Here is a 21,995-nt window from a genome sequence, read left to right as displayed (position 1 = left end):
GTTAGCGGTCCCAACACAATTTTCATTTTAACATTCCGAATGTTAAAAACTGTGCATTTACTAAGTGTTAAATGTTTGATATTTATTATGTGTTAAACATTAAATTCAAACTTCAAGAATTTAATTTTGGTTATTTTGTCTGCGATTTAATTGATGATGAAATATTGAAATTCTTAAAACAAATGGAATTACCTAACACTGAGAATTTACTTAAAATATATATGCTTATATTCATGAGATCCTGACGCTATGTGATTTCATTACAAAAAGCATGAACAAAAGCATTTGTCAGTGAACTTTTTTATAATCGTGGTCCCAATCGTTGTTATGAAATAAATATAATAATATTTATTGTTTCACCATTAAAATAATAGTAAGCCTCAACGTCGTATTATTGGTCACAGAAAAAAATTTAACAAAGATAAGTTACCTTGACGCAATTTAATTGAACAGCATCTTCGCGAGTTTATGTTTAACAGTAGTTTAGTAAAATAAAAAAATACAGTTCTCCGAGTTAGGATGCCACACTTTCAGTGTGTGGTTTTGTTCTATTGAAAGATTCGTCACCGTGGGCGAGTTTGAACTCGGTCCAGTTGGTGAATTAGCCCGGAAATGTGCTGATAATGTGTCCGTCGTGTGTTTCGGTGGTTATTTGGCGGCCGATGTTGCCGTGAATCAGCAAGTTTTTCGCTCGACTACGGGTCTCTCCCAAGTGTCGGAGATTGTGAGCAATCTGAAGGATGTCTCGCTGGATACGCCCAAGACTGGACGGGTGGTAGCTGGTGGCCGCGAAAGGTTCCTGGGGAACGCACTATACGGGAACCTCCTTCCAGATGACCATGGCAATACAAAACAAATTATGTTCATCGAAGGAAGTATTAATTAACATGGTGAGACCAGTGCAAATACTCTTAACAATTAAAAAAAAAAAACATAAACTAAATACGTGCCAGGATTAAAAAGTGTGTGTGTAATAATAATATCCAATTGATAGAGGTAATACATACATGCGGGGCTTATTGCAAGTGAAAGTAACCTCGCAATGGGCGTGACTCTGCAGACATTCTGAAATGCTGGATCTGCAGTAGAGCTATCACCTTCTAACTCCCGGACTAAAGCTGTCTACAATGACCATAAATGCAACATTGTAGAGAGAGTTCTTCCATAATAACATTGCCACAAAGTATAGTCCAGAAAGTGCCTAACAACTTTGCCCGAAGACGTATGGTGCTAGAATGTCTCTAAAAAAAGTTATAGATGTTTAAAGATTGAAGTTTCGAATTAAATGCCAAAAATCACCTTTCCTGCCAACACTGCCGGTGTACACATGAAAGTCAGCTTCCAAACTAAAAACCATTTCGGAGTTTCTTAACTAATCGATTTCGTATGTTCAGATAAATTATTCAAATTCCGTAGTTGGAGAAGAAGGGGGGGGGGGAGGGCAGTTGAAATAAATGCTTTGTCCATTTTAAGTACGCCTATGAGATTGAGTAAACGTTTTTGAATAACCCATCTGAGCATACCAACTCGAGAAGATGGGAAACTCTGACATTATTTCGGTCTGCAACTTTACTTTAACTGAAACAAGTGATGGTGCAAAGGGGATACAGTAAACCCCTTCAACTACGCCTATTAGATTGAGCAAACAGTCTTGAATCACACACCTGAACATTCCAACTCGACAAAATGCAAAACACCGAAGTAAGGGGGCGGGAGTATAACATTATGAGCCCCCCCCCCTTATCTCTCTCTAGCTACGTATATGATATTAAGCAATTGTATTTGAATAGTTCATCTGAACATACCAAATCGATAAGATAAGAAACTCAGAAAATATTTCTGTTTGAAATCTGACTACCTTTGGTACACCGGCAGTGTTGGCAGAAAATGTGATTTTTGGCATTTAATTCAAACCACAAATATTTGCATGATTCAAGCAAAATTGTGGGAGGAAAATGCTAAAAAGTTGGTTTTCCCATACTAATTTTCATACAAATTTCAAACGCAATGCGGAAAGCCGGGTAACAATCAATCATCCCCAAATTTTTGCACGGTTGTTTGGGACCCAAAATAGAACCAAAAAAAGGTTTCTCTCGCTTTGTGAGGTCAAGTTTACGTTTTCCATATAACGGTGACCCACCCCAATGAGTACTGATTGAAAAGAGAAGAGGCAGAGAGATTATGCAATACATCCAGAGACGTGGGACATTTATTATACACACTTAGAAAAAATCATGTAAATTTAGGTACTCTGAGAAGGACATATACGAGCGTCAATTTTGACATAAAGTTGAGTCATAACAGACCCGAAATGAAGCTCAATCAAACGTACTTTTCTTCGAGCATAGAACTTTTCAGTTTCGGAGCACTTAATATTGCATGACATGTTTGTTTAAGTCTCATCTTTTATGTCAAAGATGGATTCCGTCACGTGTAAAATTTGTTATTTCTAAGTGAGTAGATCATTTGCCTGGTTGTGTTTGCGATGCGGCGAAGCGGAAGTGAGGACGAAACCGAGTTCGAGAGCTAAAATGTAAGATTACGAATCTTTTACTAGTTCATGTTTGTATGTAGGTACTAGTTATTTACCGTACTAGTTCTCCTATGTAGTTCTTTTTTTTAATGAACGGTCGTTCATTCGTTCATTCAGACGAACTAGTTCTTTAGAACTATTCGTGAACGGATTACCCATCTATGTTTTCTTCCAACATCAAAAAGATCCAACCATGATCATTAGACTGATGCAAAACTTGACATTTTTGATCCCCCCAGTCCTTAAACGGTTCCAAATCGGGTCCTAATTAGCCTACCAAAATTTTAACTTGTTTGGTAAGAAACCGACTGTGCACAAACCAGGTGAAGTTTGCGTGGGAATTACTATGGAAAAGGCAAACTTTTTATTCATATCGTTCTAAAAATTCACCATATGTATCTACAAAATTAAAACTGATGTCTTTGGTTGTACGACATTTTCTCCTCTACGACTTTGCTCATGACCACTTTTGTATGGAACAAAAGATATTAGTGGTTCAAAACGCTGATGTCTATTTATTTATTTATTTATTTATTTATTTATTTATTTCGTCAACCAACGTAGACTAGTACAACTAATACAGTTTTGTTTTCTTAAATATATATTTATATAAAAAAAGTAGTGTCAGCTTTCTTGTCTTTTCTTTTATGAGTTGTTATTTCTTATGGAATAAAAATATTGCTTTAGTTTATGCCGAGACATTGTAAAGTCAATGGTTTCGCAGTGTTTATTGTAAGAGGCCATCATGCGGTTTAATGGCCCATATTTTGCATAATTTGTGCGATGATGTTTTATGGCAAATAAATTTCGATTTCGGAGTTGCCGAGTGGGTGCATGGAAATTTAATTTTGATAAAAGTTCTGTTGAGTCAATTCGCTGCGGAACGATATCATTTACAAATGAAACCATTGCATATTCACGACGCTCTTTTAATGTTTGTATGTTTATAAGCATGCAGCGTGCTTCATATGTTGGAAGAGGAAATGAAGTCCAACCTAATTTACGAAGAGCGTATAATAGAAATTGTTTTTGTATTGATTCTAATCTTTCTTCGTGCGTGATTGAAAATGGAGACCATACAATGCTGCAATATTCCAGTATTGACCTCACATAGGCAATATATAGTGTTTTAATTGTGTAAGGGTCCTGAAAGTTATAGCAAAAGCGCTTGATAAAGCCTAGCATGTCATTTGCCCTGTGAATAATTGTATTGTAATGGTCTATGAAAGTTAGCTTAGAGTCTAAGATAATTCCTAAATCCCTAACTCTTTCACATTTGTCTACAGTTTGATTTCCAAATGCAATTGAAATGTTTGAAGTTGTTCTTTTTCTACTAAATGATATTAAGTTACATTTTTTTACATTCAATTCTAGTAGACTTTTTTTGCACCATATGTAGAATATGTGTATTTCATTCCGGAATATATTGATGTCTTCTTTATTTCTTATTTCCAAAAAGAGCTTCATGTCGTCGGCATAAATAAGCAATTTAAGTTTTTTGAGAATGTAAGATATGTCGTTTACGTATAGAATAAAAAGGAGAGGTCCCAAATGAGAGCCTTGGGGGACGCCTGAAGTGACTTGAATTGGGCTCGATTTCTTTCCGTTGAATTTAATTATTTGTTGGCGGTTAGTTAAATATGATTCAAGCCATTTCAGGAGCCCTGACTTAATTCCAATTTTTTGCAGTTTAAAGAGTAACATTGGTATGTCAATGCGGTCAAATGCCTTGCTAAAGTCTGTATAGAGAGCTTCTACGTGGTTTCCATTATCCATTGCATTCAATGAATAGTCTATAAATTCAAGTAAGTTGGTCGAGGTCGAACGACCCTTGAAAAAGCCGTGTTGCATGTCAGTAATTCTATTTTTGATTTGGAGAAATAATTTTTCATTGATAATTGCCTCGAAAAGTTTAGGAATGCAAGAGATAATGGCTATACCACGATAATTACGTACGTCAGATTTTCGGCCAGATTTAAAGATAGGTACTAGAAATGAGCTTTTCCAAATTTTAGGGAAGGTTCCGGATTCCAGGGACATATTAAAAAGCCAAAACAATGGAGCAGTCAGTTCCATTGCTAGACATTTAATAAATACTGGAGGAATTCCGTCAGGTCCAGGACCTTTTGAGGCATCTAAATTTTTTAAAGCCTGTAAAATGCCCTGCACTTGAAGTTGATTGAGGCCAATGTCCCTTGAAAATTCTGGATAAAATGCAAAATAATTGCGGTCACGATCTTCTTCAGAAAATGTCGTATAAATTTCTTGAAAAAAATTTGCGAATAGATTCGATTTTTTCCGAACTATCACCGACATTTTCGTCTAGATGCATTATTGAAGGAAAATTGTCAGATTTTAATTTCCTTTTTACGTAATTAAAGAAGTTCTTCGGACAGGACTTTATTTCACGTTCAGTTTTTGCATTATAGTCTTCAAATGCAGTACTGATAGCCAGGCATGGAAAATCATTTGCATTCATTTCGTGCATTCATTTACATTCATTGGCCCCTAACTTTTTTCATCAACAGAATTCCGCAAAATGATGTATCGAGCTTTTGTAGATGATGTTATTAGCTACAACTTTTGTTAAGAACTCAAATCCGTATCTCTTATGCATGACGAACCAGAGCAAACAGAATCTACTACTGTTTTTCAGTGAATGTATTTTACATTCACTGAAAAACAGTAACGAGTTCTGCCCGCTCTAATTCGTGATGCATAAGAGATAAAGATTTGAGTTATAGCTAAAAGTTGTAGCTAATAACAAAACCTACTAAAGCTTTATACATCATTTTGTGGAATGCTGTTGATGAAAAAAGTTAGAGGCAAATGAATGTAAATGAATGCATGAAATGAATGCAAATGATTTTCCATGTCTGCTGATAGCTAAATTCAGTTGATCGCATAGATCCAAATAAATTAATAAATTATTAGTACTATTGTGTTTTTTAAAAATTTTATGTGCTTTTTGCTTCCGATTTTTCAAGTTTTTTATTTGTCTGTTAAACCAGACTGGATTTTGTGTGTTTCTGTTACGTCTTTTTTTCTTCAAAGGTATTTCTTCCGAAATTATTTCTGTTAAAATTTTGTAGAACACGTCTATACCAATTTCGACATTTCCTACATTCCTTAAAATTAATTGCCAATTGACACTGTTTAATTTAAATTATATTTTTTCGTAGTCTGCTAATTTGTATTCAAAGACTTCTTCGTATTCGCAGTCGTTGGGTCTTTGGTTTTTTATGCATAAATAAAGAATATTCGATTGCTGTGTGAAACGCTGCATTTTTCCACAGTGGATTTAATGATTCGGTCACACAGAAATCTTCATAAATATTCGTTAGTAAAAAGTCCAAATAGCAATTTTGTTGGTTTTTGATGTGGTTAATTTGGTTCAGTCCTAAATTAGCAGTTTTGTCAAAAATGAACTGCAATGTTTCATTATCCCCAACGACTGGGATACATTCATTTTCAGAGTCCAGAATGAAGTCAGCATGGCGTTGATTAAAGTCTCCATAGATGTGAACTTTAACCTCAGGAGGAAGGTCAGATAGAATTTGTTCAGCACTTTGGAAGAAGGCTTCATAAGTGCTTTTATGAGCATGGTCTGGTGGAAAATACACTGAGGCTTATGAGGTCTTATGATAATGATTGCTTTTTTTGCATAAGATCAATGATCATGCGTAAGTCCAACCATGATCATATTTAGTTAATCGAATTTTGACAATGATTCAAACTTAAGTAAAATTTTAAGCATAAATGACCTACTTTCAAGTTGTTACCAAACTAAATAAGGGAAATGGATCTAAGATTGGGCCCATCGCTAAAAATCTGCTATTATCTAGATGAAAGCGTCATTGGATATTTTTGGTCGCTCTTGAAAATTTAATCGATTGCTGAATTTATGTATGGGCCCAAATTGATGATGAGCTATTGGGCTGAAAGTTAACTTTTGTTTTAAAACTCAATAAAAACCAACTGATTTGAAAAATTGTCCTTAAAAATAAATGTGAATTTAAATAGATGCACTTTTCCATGATAGTAATTAGCTCAGATTAATTTTTTTTATCAATGATGGATTAAACCAGCACTGGTGAAAACAGGAAAAACCATGATAATTTTTTGAATAGGATTAATGGATATAAAATAAAATAAATATTTGTGAGCATGATAAAATTTAAAAGATTAACAGAAAATAGTTTTCCATCCGCATACTGAATTTGATTAAAAAAAATCATTAATTTTGGCATAATCTGTGTTTTTATGATTTGTTTTTTTTTATATCCAAGCCTGACATCTTCCAAATTTCCAGAAATGCAGTCAAATGCCCAAAATGTTGTGAAAGTTCAATGTTCTACAATATTTATACAGGTATACGTAGCTGTCACTTTTAAATTTCCATCGTCGATACTTCGCTAATAACAATTGAATCAAACAAATTAATATTACCAATACATGGGATATTATCTCATCTGTCCGATGGTGATATTGCTTTGCTGAACGATAATTTGCGGGAAATCGACGATGGAAGTCAAAAATGACAGTTACGTTATATCGAGGTATACCTGTATTTTATAAAAAAAAATCAATGAAAAAAGTTTAAAAAAGTATCAAAAGATAAAGTCATGCAATTCATCGCAACTGCTCTGGGAGTAGTCAACAGCAAAGATTAAATCCAATACGATAAATTTCCAGCTGCGTCCAACGAAAGGAGCTTTATGGTCCATAATAATCGTGTGTATTTTTCCCGCTCTAATCGCATTCCCCCATCTATAGGCAATAGGCATGCTTTCGAACAAGTCAATAAGTATATGTAGGTACATCTTACACCACGCCAATAATGGTCAGCAAGCATATCACCTTAGCTCCGCACGATCACCCCTCCTTCCTGCCCATCTCATCGAACAAAAAGCTCATATTGTATCCATAAATAATATCATTAAATTGAATGATTATTTATAATTTATTATTACAGGTATCGATTTCACGATTTATTTTCTCCTCGCAGTTTTACACACTTCGCACTCGCTTCTCCCAAAAGCGGTTCAAGAGTGTGTGTGTGTGTGTGTTATAATAATCGACCGTTTCCGCGCGAATAGACTTTTACGCCCGAGCACGCGTGCCCTCCAAATTAGATGAAATTAATTTCCTTTTGTTGGGCCTTATTACTTGCCTTTCCTGCTCCTACGTTCTATGGAGATAAAAATCACGCAAATAGGCTGGCATTCAGCAAACCAATATAAAGAATTTCTCCAAAGGGTGACCAGACAAGTGGCTATATCTTATAATTTATATTACAATAAAGATAATGAACAGGATGTTCTTCCCTCAGGACACCCAGAAAAATCACCTGCAACCCACTGGCCATTCTGATGCTGCTGATGCTGAATCGACCGAGAAGGAAAACACTTTTATGACTTAATCCACCGCCAGAAACATGATTTGCGCGCTCCAAGTTCAATACAATGTTGATCCCAGTGCTCAAAGAAGCTGTCGGGTGGTTGAGAAAAGACCCCCAACCCTCCTCACCATCGGGAGGAATGCATGTAATTACGGCTTATGGGCAATCAAAAAAAAAAAAAAAGTTCGCTCAATAAAACGATTACTTTATTGAATCAATTTGCCTCCGCCGCCGTATCGAAATATGCCCGTGCATACAATATAAACCCCCAGCGAGCATAAAAAGCAATTCTGCTGCACATGTTGCACCGCAACTGAACAAACAGAACGTTATGACTTGATTATGGCTCGATATGCACGCTGCCTAGTCTATTGACTCTCGACGGCCGGCGCGGGATTTAAATTGTTGTTAAACTCCACAAATCGGTTGCGGAAAACGGCGACGACTACCCCGATGATCGGTGGACGAATGAAAGAAATATATTTAGCGGCGATTTTTTTTTTTTCTTAATGCCTGTCCGACTGCACCGTAATTTGCATCCGTCAAAACCGGGCCTCGAAAGACTGCTGCTGCCACTGAGGCTGCATCCAGCATCCACCAGCAGCTTAAGAGCATAATTACAGATACGGCTTCTGAAGAAGTGCCTCCAGTGGTAGCCAGTCAGTCACTCACTCACTCAGGCCGGGTTTGTTAGAGGAATGTGCTTCACATAAAAAATAACAAAAACTATATGCAATATTGCACTCTTGTGGTTCGAATTGGATGGCACGATTGGGGGATGGGGATGGGGGAATTTGAGTAATACACTCGGCAGGGTGAAGGGAAATTATTCAATAGACCGATGCAAAATTTGAAAACTCAGAATTAATTGATTTTTTTTTCCTATGTATGCACATAACATATGTGGAACTTCATTCAAAATAGCTGACTTTTTATGTTGCCTCAGTGGTATAACCGGAAAAGTTGGACATCGATCTATCAAAATAAAATTTTCGTGATATCGACACTGAGCCAATGTCCAATGTCGAAAACATAAACAATGGCGTCTTTCGTAAATTTCCCGTATGTCAAAATCAATCCATGTAAGCCACCAATTGGGGCCTCATAGCCTAGTCAGTAAATGCACGGTATTACCAAGCCGGAGGCGGCGGATTCGATTCCCGGTCCGGTAGAGGGAATCTTTCGGGTTGGAAATTTTCTCGACCTGGGCATAGAGTATCATTGTGCTTGCCACACAATATACAAATTCATGCATTGGTATTGGCATCGAAAGCTCTCAATTAATAACTGTGGAAGTGCATTTAGATCACTAAGTTGAGAGCACGCAATAAGCTAATATGCGTTAAGCAATAAGCTTGAAATGCGAACAAGAAGAAGAAGCCACCAATTTTATAGGAGGATAGGAGGACTCTTTCTCTACACAATCATTGTGATGGTTTACTTGAGTGAGTTTTCCTTTTCGATAAATTCACGTAAAAATTAATTGTTTACGTTTGCGGCATTGGCGATTACGAAAAAAAAAGCAGATAAATGGTTATTAGACTAATGCAAAATTTGAAATTTTCGCTCCACAGTGTTCAAACGGTTTCAAATCGGGAAACTCATTTGATAAGAAACTGACATGGCACAAACCAACTTCAAATGGTTGGAAAAATGGAAATTACCATGGGAAAACAAAACTTTTAGTTCTTGGTCTTCTAGCCGTTTTACATATTGTACTGTTAACTAATTCTATTGCTATTCTTATGGGAATTTTTATCAGCTACAACTTTGCAGAAAATCGTTTTTCAGCCAAACGTCAAATTAAATAGTTATTAATTATAGATAGAGCTGGAATTAGGGCGTAACAGCCTTTGTAAACAATGTCTTCTCTCGTTGATTTCTAGGAATTCAAGGCACGCCTACACAAACCAACATATTCATCGTGTGGGGGAAGTCTTCCCCTACTCGATGGTGATGTCCATTTGCCAGGGAGAGCCATGACTTTCGAGAAATCCTCGAGAGAAGTCATTGTTTACAAAACCTGTTACGCCCTAATTTCAGCTCTATCTAGAATTGTTTAAGAGATTGATAATCTTATGGCAAGATTAAGCAACTGTATTGTAGGCAACACTGTATTCAGCAGTGTGACATAGTAGCCATGATTTGTGTCCTCTATTCTACGCGACATAAACACCAATGTTGCCTGCTGAACAGTTGATTGAGCATAATCATAAGACATCAGTGACTTGAATCATTAATAATTTTTGTTACTTACATTTGATCGAAAAGTGGTATTTAACAAAGTTGTAGCTGAGAACAAGCTCAGTTGTCATTTTTTAAAGTAGAGTAAACTGGTGAATTTTTAGATAGATATGAACCGAAATTATGGTTTCTCCATAGTAATTCCCATATAAACCTCAAATGGTTTGTGCCAAGTCAGTTTGTCACTAAATTAGTTCAAATTTTGGGAGGCTAATCAGGGCCCAATTTGGAACCGTTTGAGCACTGTGGAGTGAAAATTTCAAATTTTGCATCAGTCTAATGGTTATATGCTCAATAAACATTGACATTGACGGTGACTCTGCAACTCTTTAATCCTGGTAAAATTCCATAAGCATCTGACAATCTGTGCATGGAATCGGCCTTTGTCACCATGGTACCAGTAAGCCGCGGTCTTTTCACGCGAAGATTGACAGAATCTTATGGGATTTTCATAGGAGTGAGAGGGCAAGGAAATGTTCACCATGTTTCACGCACAGACTGATGTTTGTTACAGAGTTACAGAGTGAACGAAAAGGCGAATTGTCAATATTAGATAAACATTTCAGAAGGTCCTATATGCATGGATCGATTCTCTTCATCGACTTTCTCTTTCGTCAATAACTCAGCTGCAAAACCTTCCCCTGTTGATTTCGACGTTTAAAACGCTAGATAACAACCTCCTCTATCAAACTATATGGTAGAATTAGCGCGAAATCTGTTTGCATAGCAGTGGTTATGAAAAGAGAAAGTCGATGAAGAGAATCGATCAAAGCCGATAGGACTATTTGAAATGTTCACTTTTGTGCATATGGAGAACTCTATTGTTTACATCTCATTGTGCATTATCTTGACTAAAGGGTGATACGGTCAAAATTTGGTCAAGGGAAAACGCGTGTAAATCGGTGAAATCGTTTATTTAAAAAATCAAATTAAATTTCTTTTTCAAGTTCAATTAGTATAAAATTCAGGAAAAATATTCAGTTAGGCTTCCGCTTTTCCAAATCCGAATTGCCGGGCCTTACGCTTTACCCCTGCCATCAGATTTTGTACAGCCACCTTGTCCACCTTCTTCGCCGCAGAAAGCCAGTTTGCCTTGAACTGCTGCTCGCCCTTAGCAGTTTTTTTTTGGTCTTCTTTAGGTTCCGCTTGACAATAGCCCAGTATTTCTCAATTGGGCGGAGCTCTAGCGTGTTGGGAGGGTTCTTGTCCTTGGGAACCACCTGCACGTTGTTGGCGGCGTACCACTCCATGACCTTTTTACCGTAATGGCAAGATGCCAAATTCGGCCAAAACAGTACGGAACAACCATGTTTCTTCAGGAAAAGCAGCAGACGTTTATTCAAACACTCTTTCACGTAAATTTCTTGGTTGACAGTCCCGGAAGCTATGAAAATGCTGCTTTTCAAGCCGCAGGTACAGATGGCTTGCCAAACCAGATATTTCTTTGCGAACTTTGACAGTTTCATGTGCTTGAAAACATCTGCTACCTTTCCCCTTCCTTTTGCCGTATAAAACTCCTGTCCCGGAAGCTGCTTGTAGTCGGCTTTGACGTAGGTTTTGTCGTCCATTACCACGCAGTCAAACTTCGTCAGCATCGTCGTGTACAGCCTCCGGGATCGCGCTTTGGCCGTCGTATTTTGTTTATCATCGCGATTTGGAGTCACTACCTTCTTGTAAGTCGATAGTCCGGCTCGTTTTTTGGCTCGATGCACGGTTGTAGACGATACACCCAGCTTATTTGCGGCACCTCGGAGAGAGAGGTTAGGGTTTCGCTTGAAACTACCGGCAACTCTCTTTGTCGTCTCAGCGGCTTCCGGTTTTCGATTTCCCCCCGATCCAGACTTCCTGGCTGTCGACAAACGTTCCCCAAACACTTTAATTACATTTGTAACGGTTGATTTGGCAACTTTTAGCGATTTTGCCAACTTTGCGTGCGAGTAGCTCGGATTTTCGAGATGCGCGAGCAAAATTTTGATACGCTGCTCTTCTTGCTTGGACGGCATTTTGACAACTGAAGAGTGAATTCCAAAATCAAAATAGGAGCAACATTCTACACACACACACCTTCAAAATGAGGGGTGTACAGGTTTTTTAAATGCAAAATTGAAAGAAATACGTCAAGTTGATATTGACCAAATTTTGACCGTATCACCCTTTATTATAGTCAAGATAATGCACAATGAGATGTAAACAATAGAGTTCTCCAGATGCCCATAAGTGTGCGTGAGACCGCGCGCTACCTTTTTAAGTAGTTGTGATATCGCGATACCTTTTTGGTTCTTCTTCTTCCTAATTTTTATATATGGATGTTGGATTTTAGTGTTCGTGAGATTGCGCTTGGAGATCTCTATTGAAGCACAGGTAATTTGTCGTCTCTTTTGTTCCTCCGCTGTTTAAAGGCTTGACGGAGTATGACGTGTGGACATTCTTTTTTCGACTAGCTCAACAGTCGAATTTCAAGTCAGTCAGAAACCAATCTAGAGCGTTGTTATCCAGTATTGCTTATTTACAGATGTAATATTTCTTCGTCTCCTCGATGTAATTGCCTTGGATGAATTACGGAAATTATGTTAATTGAATGGAATTTAATGCAAATAACTCAAAGATTTGATGATTACGTTGAATCGGTGTAAAGCTACCATTTTGTATGTAGTATGTTAAATTATTGTTAACTGTGCTTTTCTGATTACATCACGAAATATCCTGGTGATGCATATTAACATTTACATTGAAAAAGGCAATTTTTTCCTTCTAAAAAAAATATAAACAAATCTACTTCCAATAGAACCAAACTATTATTTTCCTTTGTAAATAGTGCTTAACACCTTGATACACCTAGCTGTGAGTCCTGATTTCAGCAACAGACTCAGCAACTGAATTCAATTGACTCAGAGCATTTTCTTTCCATACGAAATTTATTCATATTAGCTATGAGTTCCTGTAGGTTTTCCCAAACATGAATAAATTTCGTATGGAAAGAAAATGCCATGAGTTAATTGAATTCAGTCGCTGAGTCATTCTCATTGGCCGTTTAGAACGATCGAGAAGAGATAGAAAATTATTAAAATTAGTAACAAGTACTTTCCGGAGTGATTCCAAACTTTCTGATGTGTTTCAGTACTTTTCAAAGAGATTCTGAACTTATTTAAGCGATTCAGTACATTTCGAAGTGATTCCTAACCTTTCTAAAGTTATTCAAGACTTTTCTAAAGTGTTTCCAAATATTTCATTAGTTATTCAGTACATATTTTCCGAATTGATTCCGATCTTCTTTTTTTTTTGCAATATAGGGGAAATGTCTCTAATTTTGGCCTTTGGATCTAAGATTGGGCTCATCACTAAAAATCTGCTATTTATCAATTTTATCTAGATGAACGCGTTATTGGGACGTTACTAATGGATATTTTTGGTTGCCATTGAAAATTTAGTCGATTGCTGAATTTATGTATGGGCCCAAATTAGGGAAACTTAGGCCGACATTACCTGCATTTCCCCTGGTCACTTTAAAACATTTTAGGTCATTCATTACTTGTACGGGGATGAGATTCTATCTTGTGACCTTTACGGGAAAGGCATGGACACTAACCACTACGCCGGGTACGTGATTCAGTACTTTCCGAAGTGATTCCAAACTTTCCAATGTGATTTCTTTAAGTTATTCAGTACTTTCCGAAGATAATCCGAACTTTTAATAAGTGATTCAGTACATTCCGATGAAATTCATAACCGTTTTGAAATGATTTCCAAAGTGATAACAAACTTTTCAGAATTTTACCAGTACTTTCCGAAGTGATTCCAAATTTTTTCTTAACTGATTCAGTAAACTCTGAGCCATTCCAAAGTTTTCTGAAGTGATTCAGTACTTCTTGAAGTGATTCCAAACTCCAAATTAGAATTTTAGAAGTGATTTAGCTTTTTTCGAACTGAATTTGTATAAATTTACAATGAATTAGCATGTTTCCTCTCGAGTTCCTCTAAATAGATCATTGAAATTTTTCAAAGGGTGATGCAAAATTCGTATGGTAAACAACAAAAACGCAGCCAGAATTTCTATCGGGGGGGGGGGGGCGAGGGTTTGTAAAAATGACGTGATAAATTAAAAATTATTTAAATACCAGTGACATCCTGGAAATCAATTTCCTCTAATTCCACCAAAAATAACGTTTCCCAATCTAGAGCAGCTAGTTCGATTTCCTGGGAAATTGCTTGGAAAAGGAATCCTTTGGTTTTGGTTTTGTTTTTTCCGTCGATCTTGTTTTCCGTGCTGAGCACCAATGCTACCGACGTGCCAGGAAGGCAGCTCCCACACCTGGACCCTACCTATCGACCCATCAACTCATGAACCGGGGACCAACGGCTTTACTTCCCATCCGAAGGAAGGCGTGATCAGAGATGTTATGCCTCAGAACATCCCGGCGGCGCCGACTGGGATTGAACCCAGGCCTGCTGGGGTGAGAGGTAATCACGCTTACCACTACACCACCGGCGCCGTTGGAAAAGGAATGTTAATGCATATATCATTCCCGGAACATGAACTTTGTGTAGAACTATCACTAAATTGAAATAAATTTGCCACGAAAGCTGATGGAAACATTCTGCAGAGGTTGGAAAGAACTTCCAGAGATGTTAGGAAAAATTTTGGAATAAACTTTCAGAGGAAGGTGACCGACTCTGCCGGGAGATAAACATCCAGGGAGGAAGAAATTTCTGGGGCATGTGGGAAGATACTTTCAGAGAAATTAAAAAAAAACTTTCAGAAAAAGTCGGCTGACAGCTTCAGGGCAAATCGGCAGGATTTAGGGGTAACTCGGAAGGAGCTTTCAGGAGAGTTAAAAAAAAACCGGAAGATGTCTTAAGAATCTTTCAAATGAAATCAGGAGAAACTTCCTGAGGTAAGAAAAAATTCCTGAAGGAAGTCAGAAGAAATCCGGGAAAATTATGGAGAAGTTGGCTGACACTTCCTGGACCAGTTGAGAAAAAACATTCCAAAAATATCGAAATAAATTTACGGGGGGGGGGGGGGTTAACCTTGCTATTTTCAATTTTATTGAAATTCCCGCAAGACTCAAAGCTAGTTGCTCTAACCAGGGTGAGAGCCTATACTTATTGAGTGGAGAGAGTCTTAATCAAATGAAAATATAATTTTTACCTCAAAAATTTCTATGAAATTGTATGCCCAAAAGCCAGTATCGTAAAACGGGGTAGCTTCGATAGTTTTTTTGTATATTCTAAATATTTTTACAGCAATTCATGTTTTTTAAATTTTATTTATTTTTAAACAAGTACTGATGATCCTAGAGTCAATTCGTTAGTAATATGTTTAACGGAAATTAAAGCATTAGCACTATTTTTAAAGTCTTCTGACCGAACATCAGTATTTTGATTTGCGGTTACTTTGATAACGCTCGATGAATGTAGGAGGAAATGCGTGAAATCCAAATAATTTAGTTCTTTAAATATGAAACTTTGAATGAGTATGGAATCAGACAACATCATAAGCAATAAGAATACAACATTGAATTTGTGATGCAGAGGAAATGGCTCTAATGTTGGCCTATGGATCTAAGATTGGGCCCATGGCTAAAAATCTGCTATTTATCAATTTTATCTAGATCGGAACGACTATGGTGAGCGGCGGCAGCAAATGGCTGGACTGAGACGGAGGGATCAGGGGCTTCCATGAGGCTTTCTACGGCGCGTTCCGGGCTCCGAGGTACGAGAGTTGATTCGGCGGCATTCAAGGTGCTGAAATTTGGATCGGCATCAGACATCGTATTTGCGCTATTAATTATGTACTCGCCTGTTCTAGCAAGTTGGAAGACCCCCAATCCACATCTAAAGTCAGGGCCAGGACGACTATGATGAACGCTGACAGGAATTAGCACGGAGGCTTCCATAAAGCTTTCCACGATGCGTCCCGGTTGCAAAGCAGATTGGTTCATCCAGAGTTCAGAAGACATCGAGCTTACTACGTCGTTTTCAGAAGGCGAGGTTGGATCGGATGGTTGCGTTAAGTATTCGTTGCTGGAAGCGGAAGGTGGCTCAGAAAAAGAAGGTTTTGGAACGTATCGATACTTGCCTGTAAGTACAGGCTGGAAGACCTCGTCACCGATTCCAAAACCAGGGCCAGGACGACTTCTGATGATAAGATCTACAAACAGCTCGACTGGTTCGGAGGGATCAGAGGCTTCCGAAGCGCTGTGTTGTTGCGTCCCAGATCCGCCCAACAGCACGTTAGTAATTGAAAAGGAAGTATCCTGGAACTGGTGTCACTGTGCTGGACCAATACGGGTGATTTTGGTCACCTTATTTGACCGGGAATCATCGAACTCACGGAACTGAATGCCCTCCGGCCACGAATCGCAGGAAAGGGCAACATCCCGTTTGTTTTGGTTGACGCCGACTTTGAAGGAAACGTAGTTTAACGTTGACGGATCTTTTCCTCTGGGAACCAACTTGGCAACCCGAGGTTTCTCGTCTGTTTCCAGACACAAACACTTAGAGACAAGAGATGAAATTTCATCGTTCGTAGTAGTGGGATGAAACGCCGATAAGTAAACCCACACCAGATCATCGTTCAGGTCCACGGTTCTGACCGAGTCGATAGGTGCTTTCTTACCACACAGTATGGGCTTGTCGTCAGTGCTAGATGAAGTACGGCGACGTTTCGGGGTGCCACGACCGGAATCAAAGCGGTCATTTTTAGGCCAACGTGGAGTTGAGCTGACTGGGATCTTCGATTCTACTTTGGCTGCAAGAGCAATAACAGCCGAATTCAATTTCTCGATGTCCTCTTTCATCGAATCAACCGCGTTTGGAGCCACAGAAGTCTGATTGACGTCACGGCTCACGATATTACGGAAGTGGCCGTTTGAAAAAAGCGCCGCACAGTGATCGCACATCCAGAAGACATTCTTCTCGTACAATCCAAGTTGATCGAGAAGTTCGAGATCAACTTTGGCACAAATCACGTGAAATGTGTCACCACAAAAACCGCGACAAACAATACGTTCGGAGTCCGAAATGGTTTTTTGGCACTTCTTGCAAGCCATGATAACAAAAAATGCGACGCAAACTTTATACACGCAACAAAGACTACCACGTAACGAAAAACTATAGCAAATTTCCGATGCGCGAAACGAGGCAATCAGACGTAGAAACAACTTCACAGAGGTACACTGAACCAAAACATCTGCAATACTTCGAATGATTATTGCATTGCTCGAGCCCTTTAACAATATGCATTCGAATTTCGGATGATTTTCTTATGGTTGAATTCGTCGTCAGATGATGAACATCCATATGACTGTCATCCAAATATAGGATGATTTTCGTTTGAAAATTAGCTATAAAACATACGGTACTCAGAGGACAAACATATAAGAATAGTGTGACATGCAAGTGCTTTTAATTAGATTTATAATTTGATTATGTACAATTCCATACTGAATAGCCATAATAAGCCATTCCATCATGGATACTGAAAAAATCGTGGTGGAGAAAACCTCCTCCACCACGAATTAGCCACCCGTAAAAAAAAGAACCGTAGAGGTACAATGAAATGTATTGTAACCATACAATAGAGTTTATGGTACTTACAATAAATCGTATTCTCGACAACGATAAAATAAAAATAGAATGTATTGTTTCTACAATAGAATCTATGGTAAATGGGGGAATATACAATAGATTAAGGGGGTCGTTATGTATCTTAACCATATGAAAAATCACTTTTTCCCGAACAAACTTGATCCATTTACCATTAATTGTATTGTTGTTCTATTGTTGAAAACTCTTACTATATGGGACCTATTGTACATCTATTGTAATAACAATATGTTAAAACTTCGTGTTCTGTATACACACAATAAGATCGATTGTTGGCAATAGATTTACGTGTAACTGTATTTTATTTTATGGTAATTGTATGGTTATTTTTTTCCGGGCAAACATTGGTTTTCATCCTTTACCTTTGTTCGTAAAAGCTCTGATAGCGATGCATATGCTTCCACCTCGTTTGTAAGCTCAGATCAGCAAATGACGTTCGATAGAATTATTTACATCATCGTTTTGAATGATTTGCGTTATGGGGCTGAACCAATACCATATGCATTTCCATTTAGTATGACAGTCATTCTACAGAGAGCATTACGCATTTCAACTGAAGGCCCTATCCATTCTCATAACAAGTTTCATCCAGTATTCGAGAAGAAAATCATTTGATTTCAAAACAACCGTCATCCGGTTGCAGCTATCATTCGAAAAAGCGATTTCGGTCTTTTGTTTTGAATGGTCTGAGGTTTCATTCGATCAGAGGATGATGTTTGTGTACAGTGTACACCAAACGAACTCGCACTTTGTAACACAAAACACTACTAAAACAGTTCAAATTTACACGGGTAAAACGACGATTTGTCACCAACGGTTTTACGTTTTCAACTATTTCAGTGAAGCTCTATATGTGAATCAAAGATTTTAGTAAAGTAAAGGAGACAAAATATCTATTCAAATCTCTTATAAGGAAATTTTTTAAATAAAATCCATTTAATACTTTGATCTTTGAAATCAGTCCAGTGGTTCAAAAGTTATAACTTTTTCAAAACAGTCATTTTTGAAAAAAAAAAAAGGTTTTTTGGGCCACTCTAACATGGAACACAATATAAAAAAATACGAGTCTCATATTTTGCAATAAAGAGCAAAGCTATCAATTTTCATCAAATTTTGAGAACTACTTGTTTTGCTATGGAATAGCTGTATTTTCCTACTACAGAAAATTTTCATCGGCAGATCTTAATCAAACAAATGTTTCATGGATGTTTTTCATGCAAGAGGATTAAAAAAAATAATCCATAGCCAAAATCGCTTCAATTGATCCTTATCAAGTGCATACGAATGAGTGTAAAAATTTACTCACAGGCATAGGCAGGCACAGCAGTTCCAGGCTAAATAGCGAAAGAAGATAAATTTTTGAATCGACCTTCTCCGATTTGTATGAAACATTTATATGAGTGAATCATTATAGTTTTGATAAATTTCGGCCATTTTCGATCTTGTAAATTTTTCAGAATGGCGTTCTTAAATTTGGTATGTGATTTTTGTCAATCCTAAAGTGTCCATAATTTGAAACATTCCAAAAGTTTTCATTTTTCATGAGCTCTTTTGAAAAAAAATCAAATGTTTAACAAGGATATTCTAAGATATTTAGGTGGCTGCCATTTTAGGAATGTTTACTCATTTTTCTCAGCAGTAAACATTATTTTTCTCAACAACTTGGTCTCAACCGTCATTTCAATCAGAAGTGCCGTTTCCGTGCAACAAATTTTCGAAAAATTTCAAAGACGCCATGTTAAAAGTTTTACAAGATCCAAAACGACCGAATTTTATCAAAAATGTGAATCATTGCCCTTAACAAATCATTATGCAAAGTTTCATGCAAATTGGAGAAGCTAGTATTTGGCGTGGAACTGCAATTTTATATTTGCTTCAAGGCTCTTGGGGGGTTAGGACCCTAAATTCCCCCCTTTGCTGCGCCAGTAGCTCTTGAATGTTCTCAAAATACCACCTATCAAGCTCAAAACTCGTTTTCGTGTGTTTATTTTGATCCATCTTTCCGGTTTGAGAATACGTCTTTTTGGTTCTTAGCTGCACAGAGGTCATTTATTTCATTTCGTCAAGCCAGTGTAGACTACATACAATGATTATTACAATGTTTACTTACATACTATGCATTAATTCTATTCTGTTTTAGCTTAGTTTGTATTTGCTGCTTGGACATAGTGATGTCAATAGTTCCGCAATGCAAATTATATAGGCGCATCATTCGATTGATTGGGCTATTTTTTGCATAGTTTGTTCTGTACGATGTTTCTGAAAATAAATTCCGTGTTCTAAGATATCGACAAGGTGTGTAAAAATTTAATTGTGCGAGAATTTCTGCCGAATCTATGCGCATTGAAATAATGTCGTTGATGAAGAAAAGCATTGCAAATTGGCGGCGCTCCTTAAGTGTTTGTATATTGATGAGCATGCAGCGCGCTTCATAAGATGGTAATGGAAATGCAGTCCAATTCAATTTACGTAAAGCATATAAAAGGAATTGTTTTTGGACAGATTCTATGCGTTCTTCGTGTATGGAAATGTATGGATTCCATACTTGGTGGCAGTATTCCAGAATTGGCCTTACATATGTGGTACACAGCAAAAAAATAATTTTGATATCACGTCAAAGTGGATGCACTACAATCATGTCGAAAATATGGTGTAATATTACTTGCTAAAAAGGACAAAATTATCATTAATACAATGCATGAACTGACATTACGCTGCTTTTATTGCATTTGTTTATTTATGTGGTCATAAAAATTACATGAAATTTTCGACATGATTGTAGTGCATCCACTTTGATGTGATATCAAAATTATTTTTTTGCTGTGTATATAAAAGCTTAATAGTGTATGGGTCTTCGAAATTATGACTGAACCTTTCGATGAAGCCTAGCATTCTGTTTGCTTTACTAATGATAGTATTATAATGTTCTATAAAAGTTAGTTTGGAGTCTAGGATTACACCTAGTAGTATGCTGAGCTCATATTGAATCAATCCAAAGACATAATACTTTTCTCCCCCTCAAATCTCAAACCGTAGAACCAGACTTGCCCCAAAAAACGGACACCTACCAAATTTTCCTTGGAAATCACGGGCACACCACCGCCGGGGCCAAACATTTAAATATCATTCAGAGAGTGCTTGTGCGCGCATAGCACGTGTTGCCGATTTCCAACGCCCTACCATTGCGAGCAAAATTCATCCCGTTCGTTGATTGTTTTTGCTCGTCTTGCCTTCTGCGCGCCGGTGCTACATTGGAAACTAAAATCACGAATATCCTCGCCTCACCCAAGCCCCCTCACGCACTTGCTCCAAGTATATGATTAACCGATCCCGAATGTATCTTGTGCAGTGCAAGGAAGGATTCTGGAATCTCCTCTGCGCTTGGGGAGAGTATGGATTTTTGAAGTTCTGATGCTCTTTACTGCTTCGAAATCCGCGCTGAAAACGTGTTATTAGCATGTTTTCGCAAAGACCCAAATGCCCCACGGAAAGCTCACGGCCGCTACTATTCCTCCATGGACAACGGCAGTCAACCAGCTATTGCACTGCTTAATTTCAACCAGTTTTTATGCCACGCAACTTGTGATTTGTTTCCTCCTGTTTTTATTTTTTTGTGGGCGAACTCCCGGAGATATGGAATGCATTGAACGTCTCCTCTCGGCGCGGCACAGCCGGGTGCTGTTTCTAAACCGGATCTGGTGGCTACTGGAGGGGATCAAGCAATGCAGCAGAAACAACAAACAAGTTCAAATCTACCGTGATAAGACGAAATTAAGCGAATTCTTTCCAGAGTTGGGGATCTCCGGTGGGGTGGAGGAGGGGATTAGAATGCACCGCACTGCACTGCACTCAGTAGCGGGAAGGTAGGTATTAACAAAAGATTGTAAAAATTAAGTTGTAATTATGAAGCTTTCAATTAGCGTCACGCGCTGGCTTGTGGATGTCGGCAGTTGGCCGCTTGTGTTGAGTGAATTATTTACTTTGTGCCCCTTGTTGGAAGGGCATTCTCAACAAATAATGTTAGCTGCAGACTAGCTTATACAGGCAAAAATTAACTGTATAAACCAATTTTTGACTGTATAAGCTAATCTGCAGTTGAAATTGTTAGTTGGGTTGTATCTGGAAAACAATGTTTTATTTTAAGGTGCCCATATTACGTAAACTAGCAAAGGCAGGACTAGTCATCTGACGATATCCAGCTGGCAATGA

This window comes from Ochlerotatus camptorhynchus, unplaced genomic scaffold, assembly GCF_037179485.1.
Source record: "Ochlerotatus camptorhynchus isolate MF236.1 unplaced genomic scaffold, CSIRO-AGI_Acam_v1.1 ptg000622l, whole genome shotgun sequence".
NCBI lineage: Eukaryota > Metazoa > Arthropoda > Insecta > Diptera > Culicidae > Ochlerotatus > Ochlerotatus camptorhynchus.
The sequence above is the reverse complement of the archived record's forward strand: the minus strand, read 5'-3'. Positions refer to the sequence as shown.